We start from the raw sequence: 22,057 nt of genomic DNA on the forward strand, positions 1-22,057 counted from the left end.
TATTCTACTGTTTAAGAAAACCAATTTTTATCTGGGATTAGAATTCACTATTCGACAAAAATTGTTGGGAAAACTAGAAAATCATAAGGCAAAAATTAAGCATAGACTCACATCTCACATCATATAACAAAGTAATGATAAAATAGGCATAGGATTTAGATATAAAAGGTTATTACACAGAAAAATTAACAGATTAAGAACTACTCTATCTGTCAAATCTATCAAAAAGGGGAGAAATTTATAACCAAATAAGAAATAGAGTAATTATAAATTACAAAATGGATAATTTTGACTATATTGAATTCAAAAGTTTTTATACTAATAAAACTACTGCTACCTAGAAAAGAATTCTGATAAAGGTATCATTTCTAAATATATAGAGCAAGTTGAATCAAAATTTTAAGTTTACAAGTCATTCCTGCTTCTGCTTCTAGTCCACACCAAATGGAGTGCTGCAGGAGGAACAGGAGGCCTCAAGGGCCGGGAGTCAGAGACCAAGGTGGGTTCCTCATTGACTTTGGCAGTGTAGATGGAGGCAGGAACCCTAGGAGGAAAGGCCAAAGACATGGAGAGGGCTCCTAGGCCACCTAGTCAAAGACATGAAGATCAAGACTTTGGAAGAGATTTATCTTTTCTCCCTTCCTATCAAGGAATCTGAGGTCATAGATTTCTTCCTGGGATCTTCATTGAAAGATGAAGTTCTGAAGATCATTACTGTTCAGAAACAAACTAGAGCTAGTCAACGTACCAGGTTCAAGGCTTTTGTGGCCATTGGTATCTACAATGGCCATGTTGGTCTGGGTATCAAGAGTTCCTAGGAAGTGGCCACAACTACTCATGGTGCTATTATTCTGATCAAGCTTTCCATGGGGTTCCCCTGAGATGCGGCTATGGGGGGAACAAGACTGGCAAGTCTCACACATTGCCCTGCAAGGTCACTGAGCAACATGGATCAGTTCTAGGGCATCTGATCCCCACCCCTAGAGGTACTGGCATTGTCTCATCTCCTGTGCCTAAGAAGCACCTAATGATGTCTGGAATTGATAACTGTTACACTTCTGCAAGAGGCTGTCCTGCCAATCTGGGCAAACTTGTTAAAGCTATCTTTGATTCCATCTCTAAAACATACAGCTACCTAAGCTGACCTGTGGAAGGAGACTGTTCACTAAGTCTCCCTATCAGGAATTCATCAATCATCTTGTGAAGACTCAAACTCAAATTTCTGTTCGGCTGTTCAGGCAGCTGCTGAGGCAACCATATAAACATAAACAAAAACAAGGAATAAATTGAACTATGCCTGCTTTAAAAAGTCATTCCCAATTGATTAATGGTCAACAAATATAAATAGGCAGTTTTCAAATGAAGAAATTAAAGCTATATATAAAATCATATGAAAAAATATTCCAAATCATTACTAATTAGAGAAATGCAAATTAAAATGACTATGAGGTATCACCTCATATGTATCAGATTGGCTAAGGTGACAAAAGGGGAAAAGATCAGTGTTGGAGAAGTCGTGGGAGGATTGGGGCATTAATGCAATGCTGGTGGAGTTGTGAAGTGATCCAACAATTCTAGAGAGCAATTTAGACCTATGTCCAAAGAGAATAAAACTAATCATGCCCTTGACCCAGCAAAATCAATACCAAACCTATATCTAGAAGAAATCACAAAAAATGAGAACAGTCCCACATGTTCCAGAATATTCAAAGCAGCCCTTTTTGAAGTAGCAAAGAATTGGAAATTGAGGGGAGGTCTATCAATTAGGGAATGACTGAACAAGTTATGGTATATTAACATTATGAAATACTATTGTTTTATAAGAAAACATAAATGTTCAGACTCTAAAGAAGCATGGAAAGAATTACAGGAACTGATGCTGAACAAAGGGAACATTGTACATATTAACAACAACATTGTGAGTTGATCAACCTTGATGCATGCAACTCTCTCAGCAGTTCAGAGACCTAGGACAACCTTGGCCATCCACATTCAGAAGAAGGGAAAAAACCCATAGAATCTGAATGAACACTGTGTTCACTTTTTAAAGTTTATCGTATATTTTTCGCCCCTAGCTCAAGATTTTCTTTCTTTTACCTTAGTTCTAATTCTTCATATAGAAAAGGTCTAATCTGTAAACATATTAAACATAAATGTATATGTAAAATGTTCACCACTGTGGGAAGTGGGGGGAGAAGGGAGGGTGGAAGGAAATCATGTTACTTATAACTATGCATATGCATGTGGATGAATGTTGAAAAACTTTCATAACATGTAATTGGAAAAATAAAATAAAATATCAATTGAGAAAAATAATAATAATTCATGCTTATAAAAAAACTTTATGATTTTCAAAGAACTTCGAAAGAAATTCTCAACAATTTATCTTTAAGTTTTAGTCTTTCAAAGATGTTTGGATCACTGACAGATTAAGTGACTTGCCAATGACCATGTAGCTAATATGCATTAGAAGCATGAATCTAGGTCTTTCTGACTTCAAGAAACATCCTCCATGTATTTTGCTACAAAATAGGTCATTTTAGGAAGGAAAGTTCCTTAATCCAAACATCCTATCATTAGTAAGCAGGAGTTTTTTTTGCTCCAAATTCTCATTTTATTTTATGCACCTCCTCCCTATTTCATTAGGTGACATTGTAGATAGAATTCTAAGCATTAGATTCAAATCCTGCTTTAGACCCTTATTAACTGTGACCTTGGACAAAACATTTAACTTTCTCTTGCCTCAATTTCCTCACTTGTCAAATGAGGCAGTAGGACTTAACCATCACTAAAGTGAACTTGATCATCACTAAGATGCTCCTAACAGTCTCCAGAAATCCCAACTTAGCTCTCTTCCCTTCAATTGTACATTTAAGTGGGTTTTTCCCCTAAGACATTTTTTTTCTTTTCCATAGTTCCCAGTACCCTACTCATTTCTCCACAGGCAAATCTGTCAACATGCTCAGTGATTATAAATAATTTGAATCCATCCTGGCCCTGGACCTCACTTCTGGTTACTCTTAGGTCCTGTAATCTTTCATTTCTTCTATGTCTGTCCTTTTAATAAATGCCAGACAATCTTTGTTTCCCATTTGTCTCATCTGTTTCTGATCTTAGCATGTATTTCCAATGTGTTCATAGCCCAAGTGACTTTAAATCTGACCAACCTATTCTAGGGTCTTCTTTATTTGGGGGCTAAACACTGCCCTCTCCCCCCACCTCCATCGTTCTACAATTTCCCAGCCAGCTCAGGCTCCCAGAATTACTAGGCCACCTGGTTGGCATTTGGGGGAAATCTGTTAGGCATATCAGCAGAGGAAACCTTCATTCCATACCACACATCCTGCTTGATATTGTCTTTTCTCTTGTAACATTTACCTACTTAAAACCCCAGGTTTACATTTTATCACATCTGTTCCACCAGTTTGAGGTTTCCCATCAATCCACAGTGACTTTTAGGTCTCAGTTGTTTTTCCCTCCTCTTCTCTATATTCTCATTTCTGAACTGAACTACTCTAACAAATGGAATCATTGATAAATTAATTCATGATAAAGTGCCAACAACCAATAAGGCTTACCTCCTCCTGCAGGATTTTTCTTTGTTTTTTTTTTTTTGTTTATAAAATAGAAACCTATGGCTTAACTCAAATGTTATATTTCATTCCATGGAACACACTTCCCAGATCCCTTCTAGTGCTAAAATTCTGTGATTTTTATAAGGATGGAATGATAGTCATCAGCAACAAACTTGTGGGAAAATTTCTTTGGCCAAGGCCTTCCCAGAACCACCTAAATAGTGCTGTGCAAAAAAGACTACTTTCTATGAGAAGCAGATCCTTCCTGCTTCTCATAATCCTCTCATTGGCTGCCTTCCCTTACTCACTTCATATAGTTATGAAAATAAGCATATACAGATTGTTTTGCTGAGTCAGTATTTCTGATTGGATAACAATATGAATAACAATAATGGGAAAATTTTTAACCTAATTTTTGGAAACTAGAAGCCCTGCCCCATTTTCCTTTATATACATCTATCTTTTCTTTTTTTTCCTTTGTCTTTTTTAATATTTTGTCACTGATACAATTAATTCCATCACAGGGCTTATGTACAGTCTACTTGATTGCCTGCTTCTTAATCTTATTTAAGCTTGTTAAGAATCCTATCCCCACCTTCTCCTCTTCTCCAAGCCTGTCCCCTCCTTCAATATCCTTGATCCCACCACCTCCCATCTTCTCTGGGTCTTTGTGAATCAGCCAAAAAGAGTCAAAGAGCACAAGATAGGGTATTTCCTCAGAGGTGGTTACAGGACTTTAACTTTGTATACAACTTCATCATATTAATCATCCTGTAAGGTAGTTAGTACAAGTATAAGTCCCCATTTTAGGACCCAATTTGCAAATAATGAACTCGATGCTCAGCAAGGAATTTGTTTCAAATCATACTACTGATAAATCACAAAGCACAAAATAGAACTCAGGTATCCTGACTTCTAGTCATATGTGCTTTTAACTCTATTGCATGACTACAGTTGCTATATTTAGAAGGGACCACTCTTTTAGTATGCATAGAAGGGATATGGAGGAAATTATAGAATATTAGTACTAAGGCAACTAAAAGTAATGTCCAAGAGCAAGATGGATTAGAATTAAGTATAATTCATGCATCTAGGTTGCATGATAGAGAATTGGTCTTACATTGAAGAAACTGAGGCAGACAATAATTAAGTAATTGGTCCAGAATCACAGAGCTAGTAAATGTTTGAGGGCAGTTTTGAACTCAAGACTTTCTGACTCCAGGTCCAGTGCTCTATCTACTTTATTACCTAGTTGCCATTACTAGAACTGTTGGGAGGATAAAATGAGATAATATATGTAAAGTACTTTAAAAACCTTAAAATTATATATAAATATTATATATTTGCCTTATTAGCCATAATAATAACTATAACCATAGCAAGCATAGAGTTGGAGGGTCTTCAAATGTCATCTTGTTCAACATACAAACATACACACATACATAGAAGCAAGCAACCTATCTCATTTAAATCATCCTCAATAAGTGATCATCCAACATTCTATACTACTTCCATAGGCAGCCCATTCTGCTCACAGATAGCTAGGAAGACCTAGGCTCAAGTTGTGAATGACATAAATAATTACTTGTATGACCATGGGCAAGGCACACCATATCTCTGTCAGCTTTCTAAGACTATACTCACAGAAATGGTAGAGAGACAGCTTCCTCACTGTGAGTTTCTCTCCTGATAAAATCATGCATAGGTCTGGTCCAAGACCTATTTTAAGACTGAAATATATTTTCCTGTATGGCAGAAAATGTAAGTATTGTTATGACCATTTTGAATAGAGAAAATTGAATTTCAGGTAAGGCAAATGACTAGATCATTTAATTTTTATTGTGCTTAAAGTCATCTTTCAATCATGTCCTCACCCCATTTAGGGTTTTCTTGTCAGAGAAACTAGGATGGTTTACCATTTCCTTCTCCAGCACATTTTACACATGAGGAAACTGAAGGCAAATAAGATGAAATAACTTACCCATGGTCACACAGCTAGAAGGTGTTTTAGGTCAGATTTGAACTTATGAATAGGAGTCTTCCTGTCTTCAGGTCTGGCACTCTAATGCACCACCCACTGTTTAATTTTTAGGATAGTTTTATTTTGCCTTCCATTGAACGCCTCTCTGCAGCTTCCAGGCACTGTTCCTAGTGCTGTCTTCTGGGACCAAACAGAAGTTTAATCTCTCTTCCACATGACAGTCTTTAAGATATCTGAAGACAGCTATCTTAGTCCCAATAAAGTAGTCTCTTTTCTGAGCTAAACATCCTTAGTTCCTTTATACCATCTTCTGATGCCATAGTTAACCACTCCCTTCCCTAACTAAGTATTAATTTATCAAAGTCTTTCCCTAATTATGATATTCAGAATTGTGGAAAATACTCTGTAAATTTTATAACAAAAAAAGAGTTCAGTGCTGCCATCGTTCCTCTTGAGATGAACATTATATTTCATTTATTTCCCCACCAGCATAGATTCTACACCTGGCTTCTTGTCTCTGGTGATCCTGTGCTTTATCTTGGCTCAGGTCTTCTAGAATATAACATCAATACAATGATGTTGGGTACCCTCTCTTTACCCTGACTTCCTGTTTTCTTAAATTCTTTTGTATGCTATCTTCCTTTACTAAAAATCTTTCTCTCCCTCTCTGTTAAATCTACTGATCATTTATCTATTGTCTCTATTATCTATCCTTTATCATTCAATCTATAATATAGCAATATCTATCTATCTAATTTATCATCTATCTATCTAATACATTTTAAGATAACCTCACTCTTTTGGCAACTACAAAGTTGACTTTTACTGGAGTTTATAATGAACCAAACCAAGCCCCAAACATTTTCCACTTAAACTTCTATCTTAGTCCCAATGCTGTATTTGTGAAATTGTCTTTTTTTAAGTGCAGGACTTTATATCATTTTATTAGATTCAGCTTATCCTTATAGTTTGTCATGAGTAATCTTTTTGAATCCTGAGTTTGTCAACTAATATGTTATCTGTCTTTCCTGTCTTTGTGTCATCTGCAAATTTGGTAAGCATACAATTTATTATTTCATTCAATTCTTTAATAAAATGTTTAACAAAATAGGACTGAGAACAGATACTTGGAGAACTGTCTCCAGGTTTACATCAATCAATTAATGTTAATCTTTGCTTTCAGCCACTCAATCAGTTCTGAATTTATTTAACAGTACTATCATCTAACCCAAATTTCTCCATTATGTTCACAAGGCTTAGTGAGACTCTGTCATATTTCTTATTTTGTGTCCATTGTATTTCCCTGAGGTGCTAGATCAATGACACTGCCCCCCCAAAAGAGAATAATCTAGTCTGATGAACCATATATAGTAGAACCCATGTTGCCTCCTAATGCTTGCAATTTCAGTTCTAAGTGTTAACAATATGTACCTTTGTGGATTCAATAATTCTGTCTGAAATTACCACCAAGGTCACCATTCTGTGATATAAAATTGTTATCTTCTTTCCTTTTCTGAATACTACTAGGACCCTATTCACATGTCTCTTGTCTTATAACATCTTTCCCATTCCCATTCCCATTCCCATTTCAATGATCATTGACTTCTCGTTGGTAGGCATGTCCCAAAGTTCTTTAAATAACCTGAGATCATATGGGTTTGGTAACTGAACCAATTGAAGAGAACTCATTATTCTTTTGCCTTTTCTATCTTAACTTGGGTTTATGTCCCTATAACCATTTTTGTTCTATTCTTTATAGACTTTGACAGAGAAAATGAGCAAATAAAAGGCAAAGAACTCTTCTTTCTCTCTGTCTACCATTAATCTTTTTCATGCATCTTGAGTTGTAATATCCTAAGTTTTCATTAATCTTTCTTTTTGTTCCCAACAAAAGTATGTTATTCTCAGAATTCCTGTAGAATCAGTTCGTTGTGAAATTGTTTCTTATACAATTATAAAAACTTTTCCTTTTTCGTATTTATCCTTGATTACTCATTTTTGCTTCTATTTTCTGTACATTACATTTAGAAATCTATGTTTAGCATTGAGTGACTTGAAAATTTAATTCTTAGTAGAATGTGGTACTCCATAATTTGATACTATACAGAATTAACAGAAAAATTTCCATGGTAAAAATGATATGAAATTCTTTGTAAACTGGTTAAAAGCACTGCCTGATGGTTCAAATACAATCTATCCTCCGTTATCAGTAAGACTTTGGGCAAGTAACTCACCCTTTGTCTGTCTCAGTTTTTTTATAACCATAAAATGAGGATAATAATAATAATAATAATAATAATAATAATAATAATAATAATAATAATAATAATACCTACTTCCCAGAGTTGTTGTGAAGATCAAATGAGATAATAGTTGTAAAATGCTTTGCAGTCTATAAAGCACCATATAAATGCAAGCAATTCCTATCATTATTATTATTATTAATTATTCTTTTTTACTCTCATCCAATTCTGAATCTGGTTCATTATCATTCATCATAATGACTGCTCAAGATAGGTAGTTGAGTGCATACGTATATACATACATGCATAAAAGTATTTTTACATACAAATATGTATACATATATGTGGATATATGAGAGAGAGAGAGTAGAAGCATGTGATTTTGACATATAAATAGGGGGAAACCTATATTTAAAATTGTTACTGTTGGGTGTTAGTTTATTTTTCTGAAAGGCAGAAAACGAGTCAATCATGTGGAGGAGTCACTTCTTCCATTAATATCCATTCAATGTCAAGAGAACTAGATGAAGACCAGCAGCATACTGGATGGACTACCCTAAGGAGGATTTATAGAAGATGATAGAGAAGAGTAAAATAGGATGAACATCGATAAATTTTTATCTTTATCATTGAAGGAATACTACTATTTACAAAGCATTGCCATATTATGTGAAGAGCATCTTTGCCACTAAAGAAGTCATGCATCACTATAATCATTGGCCATATTATCTATATATTTATTTTGTGACCCACTGTTACTTTGATTCTCTGTTTCCCTATGTGAGAGAGGAGATATATTTAAGGTCACTACTTTGCAAGTCCATTTCTAGACCAAATAATGATGATTTAGACCAAATGGACATTTCTCCATTCTCTAAGAGGTCAGGTACCATGGAAAGTCTTTGTTTCTTTAGAATTTCCAAGTCCAAAGAGCAGAGAAGGAAAGAAGGCTCTCCTGAATTTAAGCCTTCTTTCTGTTCAGGTAAAAAATCCCATGCAATTAGGGAACTTTGAACATTCCTCAATATCTTCGAAGAGAATAACCAAATTGATTATCTTTTCCATCAGAGTTCAATATATATTCTCAAGAATCAACATTTTTAAGACCTAATTTACAATCTTTTCCCATAAAACAATTGTCTAATCTCTTCCATTTTTGCCAGGGTACCATCACAATGTCAGAATCCTGAACAAGAAATCTGAGATTGAATCCTAATTTTCCCTGCTGCTTCTTCATCTTCCTACTTCTCCACATTTAGTCACTGATTAATATAACTTCTTCTTCTATAATGACTTTGTCACCCATTATTCAATTTCCATTCTTCAATATCACTTTCATAGTCCACATTATCAATTTCTCACATTTGGAATACCAAAATAACTTCCTAACTAATATTCTTAATCCCAATCCATAGACTTGTCAGATAAATAATTATAAAATGCCATAATCCTTCCTTAATCCTAAATCAACCTCTCAAAATGCCAATGGACAAATCCCACCCCCCTTCTTAGAATCTCTCATTGACTCCTCATTAACTTCATGTCAGGGGGTATGTTTAATGGAAATTACAGAATTCTTTGAAGTCAAAAGACCTGGATCATTTCCCATTTCTGCTATTTTTGTATGAATGTTAGCAAGTCATTAAGGTTCATTTTCTCATCATTAAAATTAAGAAAAATAATACTTTGCTAAACCTATTGAATATTTGTGAGAATATTTTGTAAAGCATTGTAAATATGATCTGTTATTCTCATTTTCATTGTCTTCATTAGAATTAAGATAGAAATGGTCTTGGGACAGGTCATTATCCTTCTATTGTTCTCTTATATTCAATGTTCAGTGGACTATAGTATAGGAAAATAAAAAGAATTATTTTGTTCTGAATGAAATAAATAAAAGTTCCAGAATTCATCTTCTAAGGCTCATTGAAAGTGTGTTTGTTGCAATTTTAGTAGCAGGCAGGACAACAAGGATGATATACATGTCTTCAAGTAATCATCTAGTTGTGATTCCTTTTCCTAGGTTTTTTTTTTTCTGTAGGTATCTATACTGTGAAAGTTTTTGATTCAATAACATTGGGAGGTTTTTTAGCATGGCAATGTCTATTAAAAACATGGTTTTTAAATTTTATTAATCAATATTCTATCTAGATATTTGTTGGAAATAGTTTGGTCTATATTAATATTCCCATTCTAGTAATTAATCAGATTACCTTAGAGACATTGGACATAGGATCTGTTATCTTCTTCTGGGTGTGTTTTGATCTTCCTGTCACCAAAGTAATTTTCTATGGTCAGAGTTTTTTCTGTTTGCTAATTTTACCAGTCTATGACTTTATTTCAACTCTGTTAAAATAGGACTCTGCTTCCAGGGTGGAGGGCAAACATCTGGATTTTTGTTCAGCTATTTCAGCTATTTTCAAAAGTACTTCTAAGGACCTGCAAGCTTTGGTTCTTCCAAGGTGGTATGATCTAAGGAGAAGTGTTTACTATTTTCCTGACCTGTGCTCTACTTTGAGGAAGACCACAAGCAATTTTCTACCTTGGAATAGTGAGGAAGATCCCTGCTCCCTTGCAACATCAAGCTCCAATATGCTACTGTTCCTCCACTCCATGGTCTGCCATTATGGACTGCAATACAGATTAGAGTGGGCAAAGCAATTAAGTCCTGTCTCAGTGCTAGCAAAGATACTCCTGTAATCTCTTTCAGACCCCCTTACCATCTGTTGACTGAGAGTCCCAGAAGCAGCCAATGATGAAGATGATTCAGTTGCTCCCTAGGTCTGTTTCTGGATTACTGGGGCTGGGGCTGCACTAACTCAGCCTGGGCTGCAGTCTACTGGAGTAACAGATCTTTCCTGCTGACTTTCTAAATGTGTTGAATTAGAACATTGTTTTACTCTTTCTCTGGGCCAGAGGGTTCTGCCATTCAAGAATTTGTTTAGTCATTATTTAAAGGCATTTGAAAGGGTTGGGGGAGAGCTCAGTGAGTCCCTGTCTTTACTCTGCCATCTTGATTATACCTCTATCAAACTCTTAAAGATAATTTGGATTTTGTATTTGAAGAATGAAGACTTATTGTCTAAAGATTTATGAAGTACATCACCTGATTGTGTCCTTCTGGTTGTTTATTATGTGCTAAAGCCTGTGTCATATTTTATTATCATTACTGTTATTATTATTATTATTATTATTATTATTATTATTATTATTATTATTATTATTACTTTTTGAGCCCAGAAATGTGATTTTGTTCATTCCCAGCTATGGAAGTCTGTATCAATGCAGATCAGCATTTGTTCTGCAATCTATACATAGTATTAAAGAGTTGACTGGAAGGCACACAGAAAAGTTAAATCACTTGTTTAGGATCATCCCTTCAGCTTGAGTCAGAAGTAGATCTTGAACCCTGATTAGCTCTCTATCTTATGCCACTCTTCTCCTCCTCTTTATTATATGTACTATATTGCTGTTGTTATCAATATTATGATTGCTTCATTCTTTTCAGTGGGGTTCTTATTCTATATTATGTTCTACATTATGAACAAGAAAAACTAGGGTGTTTCATTTTTTATTTTGTAAATGAATAAAAGCATTAGTTTAGAAGCTTATCCTTTGTAGGTTCACCACAAACATCTTCAGTCCTGATGTATTCCCAATTAATAAGCCCCCTCTCTGCTCTATTTCTGATGAAGTCTCAACATTCTAATCTGCTCTGAATGTCTATTCTGAGTCCTTGCTAGAACCAGGAATTCAAATTATGACTTAAATATTGGCTCTGCAGTCCCTGCTTCTGTCTAAGGTCCTTTTGTTTTTTGACTGCCCCCTATCACTGTCCTCTACCTCTGGCCTACTTAAGGTTATCTTTGTACTTTACTTTTTCGTTTACATAAGTATCAGGGTCTACTTAGGCACTTAATTCCTTATGATCAGCACCTGGACAACTTATTTGATATACAATAGCCCACCCTAACAAGCTTGCTTATAACTTAGTTCTGTCCCCTCTAACTGTCCCTTGGTGGTGGCATCCCATTCCTAGAACAACTTGGAGCAATCAGAGTTGCCTTAAAAGAACATATTTTCCCTTTCTACTTCCTTTTGCTCCATATAAGTATGTGACAGATTTCTCTTTGCTAGAGATCTCCAAACTCTCATTCCTCTGTGCCATCATACTGCCCAATAAAATGCTTCCTTGCCAAGGAAAGGGCCCAAGTCTCTTGAATTCTTTTCTCTCCCATCAGGATGATTCCAATAGTACTCAGGACAACAAGGGTAAGATATACTCCATCCTATCCAGGTGTAATTTTTACCTCCTCTGATTTTCTATGTTTTGAATGTTTTTCATTTCAGGAACCTCAGAGACTAAGTATTTGAGATGGCTACATCTGTTTGAAATCTGTTGTTTTGAAAACTTTTTTTACTCAATTTTGTGTTGTCATTGTTACTGTTATCATTAAACGATAAATCCCATATTACTTAATCTTTTATTCAAGATTAAGTATGTCTATTTTAAGATAGCTAGATGACACAGAGCATAGATTATTGGGCCTAGAGTCAGGAAGACTTTTCTTCAAATCTGGCCTCAGACAATTACTAGCTGTGTACTACTACCTGGGCAAGTTACTTAACTCAATTTTGCCTCAATTCCTCATCTGTCAAATGAGATACAAAAGGCAATGGCAAACTACTCCAGTATCTTTGCCTAGAAAATCCTAAATGGTGTCATGGAGGGTTGGACATGACTGAACAGACTGAACAAAATAGTTTACTTCCTATGCATTGTAGCCAAACTAGTTGTGTCATTTTTTTCTTGGAATTTCCTATGCACAGTTCTAGCCTTCAATCCATTCCCTTTGCTTAGAATTCCTTCCCTTCTTCCCTCTGTTTAGTTCACTTCATATTCCAGGGCTCCACTCAAATCTCTTTAATAATATTTCCAATTGCCTTCAGACTTTGATTGATCCTTTCTCTGGACTCCTGAAAATGTCTTGTTTATAGCCCTGAACTGGCAGATATCACATGCTATCCTGAGTTATTTATATTTTTATGATAATTTTATTCTCCCCAAGGATATCCCAAATCCCTTAGGGAAGAGAGCATGTCTTATACCTCTATGAATTTTTAGAGTCCAACACTTAACACGTGCCCAATAAATGTTTTTGGATGACAATGACAAACTATCTAACTCATAGTTTTGTCCAAGGCCAGCTCTACAGACAAGAAAACTTTAGGCTGTCAGTGACTGTTGGAAGAAGCAGACAGCTGCTCTCTGGCCTCTTCAATGTCACTGCTTCGCTAGCCTTTACAGATAGGGTCAGCTAGAGCATTTTACTCAAATGGCTACTTGTCCAAATATAAAAAAACATTTCTGATGACAAGGACCCTCTGTCTAGATTTAATCTGACGAAGGGCAAGTCCAGCAAATGAACAAGTGGCCGTCTGCCTTTCAAAATTCACATGCCTTAAATGTTTGATCAGCTATTGGGTTTACTGAGGGAGAGAACAGATTTTTTAATGTTGCATTTTTGAGAATTCTCTGAAATTTATTAATCTTATTTGCTAGTGCCAATGAGCTGAGTATCCTTCTGGAATACTTCACAGACTTCTATACAGGGGTCAGGAAGTTTTCTTATGCTAATTAGAAATCAGTATATCAACTCAAAAGGGGAAGTATAGGAGTACCTGCTATAGAATATAGCTGACTCTATCTATATCCACAAGCATTTATTAAGCCCCTACCTTCCAGGTGCAGGTCAAGAAACAGTATGATGCATTAGAGGGATAGTCAACCATGAAATTCCTCTGACACAAAGTGGTTCGTGATCCTGGCCAAGTCATAATCACTCAAAGGCCAGGGAGACTATCTAGCCTCTTACTTGCATAGCAGGAACCAATTTGCATTGCTCAGAGGGAGTTTTCTCATTGGGAGTTACTTACACTATTGAAATCATGAATCATGTTTCTAAAAAAATTCTAGGCACAGGAGAAGGGATGGAGGAGACAAAAATGAAACAATATTTACTCAGATTGGGAAAGAGCAATGAATTTGGTTTCAGAGGACCAGGATTCAAATCTCTTCTTTGTTTCTTGCTACCTCTGTTAAGTTTTCTTGCTACCTCTGCTAATAAAAACTTATAAGTATATTGCTTAGGTAGTTCTGTGGTTTTATAAAACTCTCGACTTAAAGTAAAGAAGCATTTGATTTAAAATCTAGTCTCAGAAAATTACTAACTGTGTGATCTTAAGGGAATAATTAACCTCTATTTGACTCAATTTCCTTATATATAAATAATAAAAATAATAATAATAAATATCTACCTCACAGGGTTCTTATAGGGATTAAATATTTGTAAATTGCCTCTCACAGTACTTGCCACAAAGTATAACTAGTATATATACTAGCTATCACAATTATTTTTAGATATAAAGTAATTTGACTCAGGGTAGAGGGCATCTAGGTGGTACAGTGGATAGAGTGTTCAGTCTGGAGTCAGGAAGACTCATCTTCCTGGGTTCAAATGTGGCCTCAGACACTTACTGATTCTGTCACCCAGGGCTAGTCACTTAAGTTGTTTGCCTCAGTTTCCTCATCTGTAAAATGAGCTGGAGAAGGAAATGACAAACCAATCTTTGCCAAAAAAAAAAACACAAATAAACCCAAATGGAGTCATGGAGAGTCAGACAAGGCTAAAAAGCAACTGAATGGAAGGACACTAGGCATTAGAAAAGAAAAACAGTACTATGGTATATTTCACCTTCACTCGGGAAATAATCTGCCATGGATCTGGTGAAATGGCTCTTTACAGGTCATTATTTTCCACCAAAGAGGAGAATGTATGTAAGTGCTACTACCCTGGGGACCTGATTTAGTCAGTACATTTGAAATAAACAGTTCTTATATAGCCTTCCTTTCCTCACACTTCCATTTCTGGAATGGTGATGTTGATGCAGGGAGTTATGGACATAGGAAATGTCATAATTAGAAACAAATTTTGTGAAAGGAAAATAATGTCTGTGCCTATCTGGGAAACTCCCTGTTGTTCAAAATGACTCCTTTGTTAAATGTGAATTCAACAAGATGGAAGCAGCCTTGGCTTGTTCACCTTCTTCCAGCTTCTGGTTACCTGGCTACCTGATCTTGGCCATTGATGGGTCAAGTCTGAGCTGGCATGACAGGAAATGGCATGTTGGACTTAGAGGTCATGCACCTTGGGACAGGAAAGACCAACAAGTAACTTGCTGATTGAAGAATACCTGAGCCAGGTGCTAGACCACACTTCAAGTGCCACCCTTGTCCAATCCACTACAGAAGTGCATTTAAATCAAATGGAAGAGAAACTGGATTTCTTCTTCACCCTACCTTCACAAGGATGGCTTTCTCTCTCTCTCTCTCTCTCTCTCTCTCTCTCTCTCTCTCTCTCTCTCTCTTTCTAAACTAAGCCATGTACTCCTGGCCTGGAGAAATCTAGGTCTCTATGCCATGTAAACAGACTAAACCATTCCTTAGGACTGTCTATTCTTTGTCTCTTAGCCAGGTCTCCTGGTTATTTTCCTTTTCACTTTCTTCTCTTTCTCACTCAAACCTCACCTAGCCTTTTATTATTCAGTCCTGCCCTCAAATAGCTTACAAGCTGTTTGCTGCTTCTCCAGGAGAAAAGATTTTAATCTGTATTCTTTGCAGAGTTGTACAATAAATCCTGAGTGGTTTTAAAATTCCAGGACTGTATGTGAATTTTTTCACCTTCAAGGCCTCCCAATCTTAAACCAGTGTCACCAATCCCCAGCAACAGTGTCACCCATGGACAAAGTCTACTCAATGGTGAAGATACCCCTTCTTTGCCAGTTCGCAGGTGTAGAGATTATTCTCGACTTTTTAATTTTTCTTCCACAAGCAATCAAACTCATTTCCACCTTGTGTCCAGTGACATCTGCTATCCAAGCATGAATTATATCTCATAGGAAGGGGGCCTAGGGGGGCAAGGGTCAGTTTCATTGAGCATCAAAGTCAGGTCTTTGTCCCAAGCTGAGGAGTAGATGGTTTGTTTACAGATTTTCAGAAATAGAACTCATCTGACAAAAAAGACTTCCTATTTGAGATAAAAAGAAGATGCTCTTTTGGGTTGAAAAGAATAGCAGTTTTCAGGTCAGAGGGACAACTTGAACTGACAGTTTCAGCCTTGGCTAATATAAGGAGATGAACTAGACCAAAAAAAAAAAAAAAGGGAATTCAGTAAAAAATGAAAGAAAAATAAACAAGCAAACTCCCACATGCATAAAGTCATCTAAGAATTTGGGCAAGCAATTCTGTATATCAAGATGCCAACACAGAAAGATATGCTTGAAGACATTGGCAATACCTCTGTATTTTAGAAGCATTGATTCATTTTCATTCTGGAAAGGTTTAGCTTCTCAGGTTTCCAAGGCATTTTCCTTACTGCCTCTAGTCCAAGGATTTTTTAACTTCTATTGTTTCATAAAATCCTTTGGAATTCTGGTGAAGCCTATGGACTCCTCAGAATAATGTGTTTAAGTATATGAAATAAAATACATAAAATTGCAAGGAAAAATAATTATAATGAAATACATTTATCAAAAAAAATTTTTTTTAAATCATGTACCCCAGGTTAAGAAACCTTCATGAACCCTTGGAAAACAAAGACCCAGTTGAGTGTGTATCCATATGAAAAACATACTATGGTGAACCTCATTTTCATTCAGGCTGTCATTTTCCATGGTTCTGGTTAGGAGTTTTCTTTTACTAATCTCTACTCATGACCCAAGAGGAGAGTATTTTTTAATTAATGTTGCCCTTGGCACCAAATAAACTCTGAGAAGTACATTTATAATAAAAGTTATTGCTATTTCATATTATGTACCTTATGTAAATGCTATTTTCTTTTGTCCCAAAACAATATAAGCTACTTGAGGTCAGAAATTGTTTCTTTTTTAACATAGTCAACTACATACTGAATATTTAGTAGAACTTTGTTTACTTGAATTAACTTAAAATATAGACCTTGGAGGGTATGTCACAAAGTAGAGAAAGAAATAACAAAAATAAAAAAAGACAAAAATTGATGAAAGAAAGAGAAATAGGAAGGAAGAAAGGAAGGAAGGAAGGAAGGAAGGAAGGAAGGAAGGAAGGAAGGAAGGAAGGAAAAAGAAAGAAAGAAGAGAAGGAGGGAGGGAGAAGGGGAAAAGGAAGGAAAGAAGAAAAGTAGGTAGAGATGGGGAGGAGAAGAAAGCATACCAAGATCTTCCTGACTTTCAGAGTGACACCCTGGAGCTGTGAATTCATCCAACCTTTCTGGAGAGCAATTTGGGATTATGCCCAAAGGGCAACAAAAAAGTGCATACCCTTTGACCCAGCAATACCACTACTGGGTCTATACCCTGAAGAGATTATGAAAAAGGGTAAAAAGATCACTTGTACAAATATATTTATAGCAGCCCTATTTGTGGCGGCCAAAAAAATGGAAATTAAGTGAATGGCTCTCAATTGGGGATGGCTTAGCAAACTGTGATATATGTATGTCATGGAACACTATTGTTCTATTAGAAACCAGGAGGAATGGGGATTCAGGGAAGTCTGGAAGGATTTGCATGAACTGATGCTGAGTGAGATGAGCAGAATCAGAAAAACATTGTCCACCCTAACAGCAACATGGGGGTGATGATCAACCTTTGTGGACTTGCTCATCCCTTCAGTGCAACAACCAGAGACAATTATGGGCTATCTGCAATGGAGAATACCATCTGTATCCAGACAAAGAATTATGAACTTTAAACAAAGACCAAAGACTATTACCGTCAAATTAGAAAAATGTTATATTATTATGTGATTTTACTATCTCATATTTTATTTTTCTTCCTTAAGGATATGATTTCTCTGTCATCACATTCAACTAAGATCAATGTATAACATGGAACCAAAGTAAAGACTAATAGAATCCCTTCTGTGGGGGGTGGGGGGAGGGAAGTAAGAATGGGGGAAAAATTGTAAAACTCAAAATCAATAAAATCTTTCTTTAAAAAAAAAAGAGTGACATCCTATTCTTTGTGCTATACTACTTTTCAAATTACTTCTCCAGATTTAGGTCAAGTCAAATAAAACATCAGCCAAAGTCAGTTTTTGCAGGAGGAAATGTAAAAATGTTCTTTGGAAACCCTAATCCTAACTCCTCTCCTGTCTCCAAACTAAGTTCAGGCCCAACCTTCCTCACTATATGTAAATAGTCACTTATCAGAGGTCCATCGAACCTCACATCCTTGGTCAAAGATACTTTAGAATAAAGCCCATAGAAGTTGGACTCATATCATAACTCTGGACAGAACTAGGGGAGTCAACGACCTTGGAGTCACAAAAGGTACCCATACCCTCCCTGCTGAATGGCTTGCTCTGAGTTATTACAAGGAATGCTACTTTTGAATTTCTGATTTTCCAATGCTCCTTAGGCCAAATTTCAACAATATGGCTGAACAAACACTGGTTATTATCATATTGATTATATATAACTATATATGTATATATACATAAGATTATATGTGAGTATAATAAATATAAAGAAACATGAGAAGACATATGATTTTGATGTAGAGAATTATGAATGGAGCAGAAACAAATTCTGTAATTTTTCATTGCTGTTAAAATCTTTTTAATTGTGGAGAGTGTTTGTTCCTGAAATGTAGACTGACCCCTGTTGTTTGTATCCTGTCTCCCATTTTCCCCTTTACCCAACCTTGGCCATATACACTAACATGACAGGAAATGACTTGTTGAACTTGAGGGTCACACACTTTGGGACTAGTATGTAGCTTGCCATTGGAAGACACCTGGCACAAGGTACAAGACCACTCCCCAAGCATCACCCCCTGTCCAACCTACAACAGAAGGGTATTACAGGAAGCACCACTGCTTCTTCTTTCTTCTTCTTTGACACCAATTTCCATCCAGCAGGATGGGTTTTTTCTAACATTCTTTCTTAGGCCATGTGGAGCACCATACCATCCCCTCCCCATGCCATGTGGCCAGACTAAGTCCAGCCTCATGGCCTCATGGTTGCCTGCTCTTCTCTCTCTCTCTCTCTCTCTCTCTCTCTTTCTCTTTCTCTTTCTCTCTCTTTTTCCCCTTTCCCTCTCACTCAAACTTGACCTAGCCTGTACTCAAAGTGCTTATTGCCTTTCTAGAAGTTTTTAGCCTGTTTACTTTGCTTTATTTGTAATAAAAATCCTGAACATTTTTAAAATCCCAAGGAAAGCACACAAATTCTTTCATTTTTCAGTGTCCTTAGATCTACTATCTATTATCTCTATATCTCAGTAGCAACCTTTAGATACTATTTGATTGATTTATATTAATACAATTTATATAACACTTTTGAGTTTTACAAACCACTTTTTAAAATATCTCATTCTCAAAACAACTGAAAATAGGTATTATTGTTCCATTTTACAGATGAGATAAGTGATACAGACAGATTACGTAACTTGTGCTAGGTCACAAAGCTCTTAGGTGTCTGAGGCTAGATTTGAACTTGGGATTTCTCTACTCCAAGTCCAGCACTTTATTTGCTAATGTGTTAACTAGAAAAATAGATTCTAATTCATGCTTTGATATTAACTTCGTGTTTCTGTTTCCTCCTTATAAAATGAGAGGGGCAGACAAGGGGTGGTAAGGCATCTTCAAGCTGGAACCATCCTAGGTCCTAGAGGATGGGGCTCTATTTGATTTACTTTAGCTCAGTCTCAGTTTCACTAAGAATTGAATGAATCTGTCACTGAGACCTTGAGATAGGAGTAGAAAGTACAGAAATGGGCCACCTCCCCAGTAGTAACCCTCTAGTATCCATTTCTTAGTTCCAAACTTATTATATGTGAAAATATTCTTAGTTATGGGTCTAAGTGTCTATGACTAATAAAAAAATTAGTCAATAAAATTGTGCAAATAATAATAACAAATAATAAAAATAAACAAGAGCTGTTGATATAGCATTTTAAGGTTCACAACAAGCTTTACAACTATTATCTTATTTTATCTTCATAACAATCCTAGAAGGTAGGTGAACTCTTTAATTATCCCATTTTACACATGAGAAAATTGAGGCAGGTGGATATTAAATGATTTGATCAGAGTTCCAAAACTAGTTTGTGTCTAAGATTGGATTTAAATTCAGATCTTCCTGATGGTCTAGTGTTCTATCCTCTGTATCACTTAGCTTTCTAGATGATCAGATGCTTATATTTTTTTTAATATATGTTTCAAGAGAACAATAAAAAAACTAATTTAAATGGAGGCTTCTCGAATATCCAAAACCACATTTTGACAAAAGCTTAAGTGTAACTGCAGATAAAAGGCATGATAACACTCTGACCCTAAAAGCCTACTTATGACCTAAATAATAAGGAATACATCATTGTAACCCAACCAATCCTGACATAATATAAACTCAGGGATAAGGCATAGTATATTGTTAGGATGAGAACTTTTTTAGAGCATCCCAACTTTTGGTGAGTGCTAGATCCTTTTTCAACCAAGTGTTAGTTATTTCTGTAGTGTATCTAACAAGATCATGGAGCTATTGGTATTGTTCTTTATATTATCACACATACACTGAACCTGACTGTTCATAAAGAATGCTCTGTTTTCTTAATTTTAATCTCTAATAATAGCAATTTCATAAAGATTCAAAAATGTATACCATCACTTTTGCATCTATTCATAACTGGAAAGAAATTGTACAGATGTACATCTATTTGGAACAGCATAAAAAGAATGATACATGAACATAACAGAATATTACTATGCCAGGAGAAATTATGGCTCTAATAAATACAAAGAAGCATTAGAAGAAATTTGAATTGATGATTTTATTCTACCATCTTTGCTTCTCCTCTTGAATGGAGTTTCAATAGGGATTTCTCCCCCTGAATTTTTATATAGTCAGCAGAATTGGTCACTGCCAGGTGCAGTTCATTTGAGGTGAAAATTATCCATAATTGTAGATATCGCTTACAACTTCTGGCTCCAATTGAATTCCTTGGTTATATAGCTATCTCTTCCCTAATGACATAGCAGGCTCTTAGATTCTGCTACTTCAAAGCCATGATGAGGATCTGCAAACTAGGGGAAGAGAAGGAGGTGGAGGGAAGTTTTCATAAGGACTTTTTTTCCCTCAAGGGATGATCTATCTTATTCCTCTCAGAGTCTTTTCTAAAAAGAACTTAATCTTTAGCAAGAAATTATTTTCTGAAGGTGGTAATCTCTTAAACACACAGAACACTCCTAGCTATCTTACAAATGTCTTCAGGTTAACCCTTTTCCTGGAATTTGACCTTTAATATCTATTCAAGACTACACTGTAGTTTAGAATAGACATTTCTAGTGCCTTCCAATTTTCACAATTGACTGGACTATACTTAATTTGCGACCTCTTCCAATGCTGCCCTCAAAACAAGCTGTCAGAGCACTCTGAGTCTGGGATTCTCTAGCTTTCGGTTCCAAAATCCTTTCTATGAAGATGAGTGGGTGGGAAGAAGCACAGAGATAAAAATTGTCTTGAAGAAGGTTGGTTCCCCAGGTACCAGGTACACAGCACTTGAGCCTGAGCTATTTAACATTTTTTCAAATTATTTTAATAACGTCTTGGTGGAAAGGTTATAAAAATTGTGTTTGACACAAAGCATCCATGGGGACAACCAACATCCAATATAACAGTCAGGATTCTGTGAGATCTTGACACAGAATACTGAACCAAATCAAATAAGATGAACTTTAATAACGATAAAATAGATAATTGCATATGCAATCATGAAATGAATTTTTTGAATGAGTAGGTCAATGTGAATAGAATAAGAAAATAAATTGTCAGGGGCAAATAGCAAATATATATATATATATATATATATATATATATATATATATATATATATATATATATTATCTGATATACACAAACCATATCCAATAGAAAGATGATCAAAGAATAGAAACAGGCAGTTTTCAAAATAACACATGCAAACTAATTGATACCATATGAGAGAAGGCTTCAAATCACTAATAAAATAAGAAATGAAAATTAAAATAACTCTAAGGTTTTATTTCACACTCATCTGGTTTGTAAAGATCATGAAAGATAAACCAAGTATATCCTGTAGGACATGTGGGAATATAACTCCATTAATGTACCATGGTTGATATTGATAGAACTGTAAATTGATCCAACTATTTTGCATAACATTTTGGAATTATATTAGAACAT

Source organism: Macrotis lagotis, chromosome 1 (assembly GCF_037893015.1).
Source record: "Macrotis lagotis isolate mMagLag1 chromosome 1, bilby.v1.9.chrom.fasta, whole genome shotgun sequence".
Taxonomy (NCBI): domain Eukaryota; kingdom Metazoa; phylum Chordata; class Mammalia; order Peramelemorphia; family Peramelidae; genus Macrotis; species Macrotis lagotis.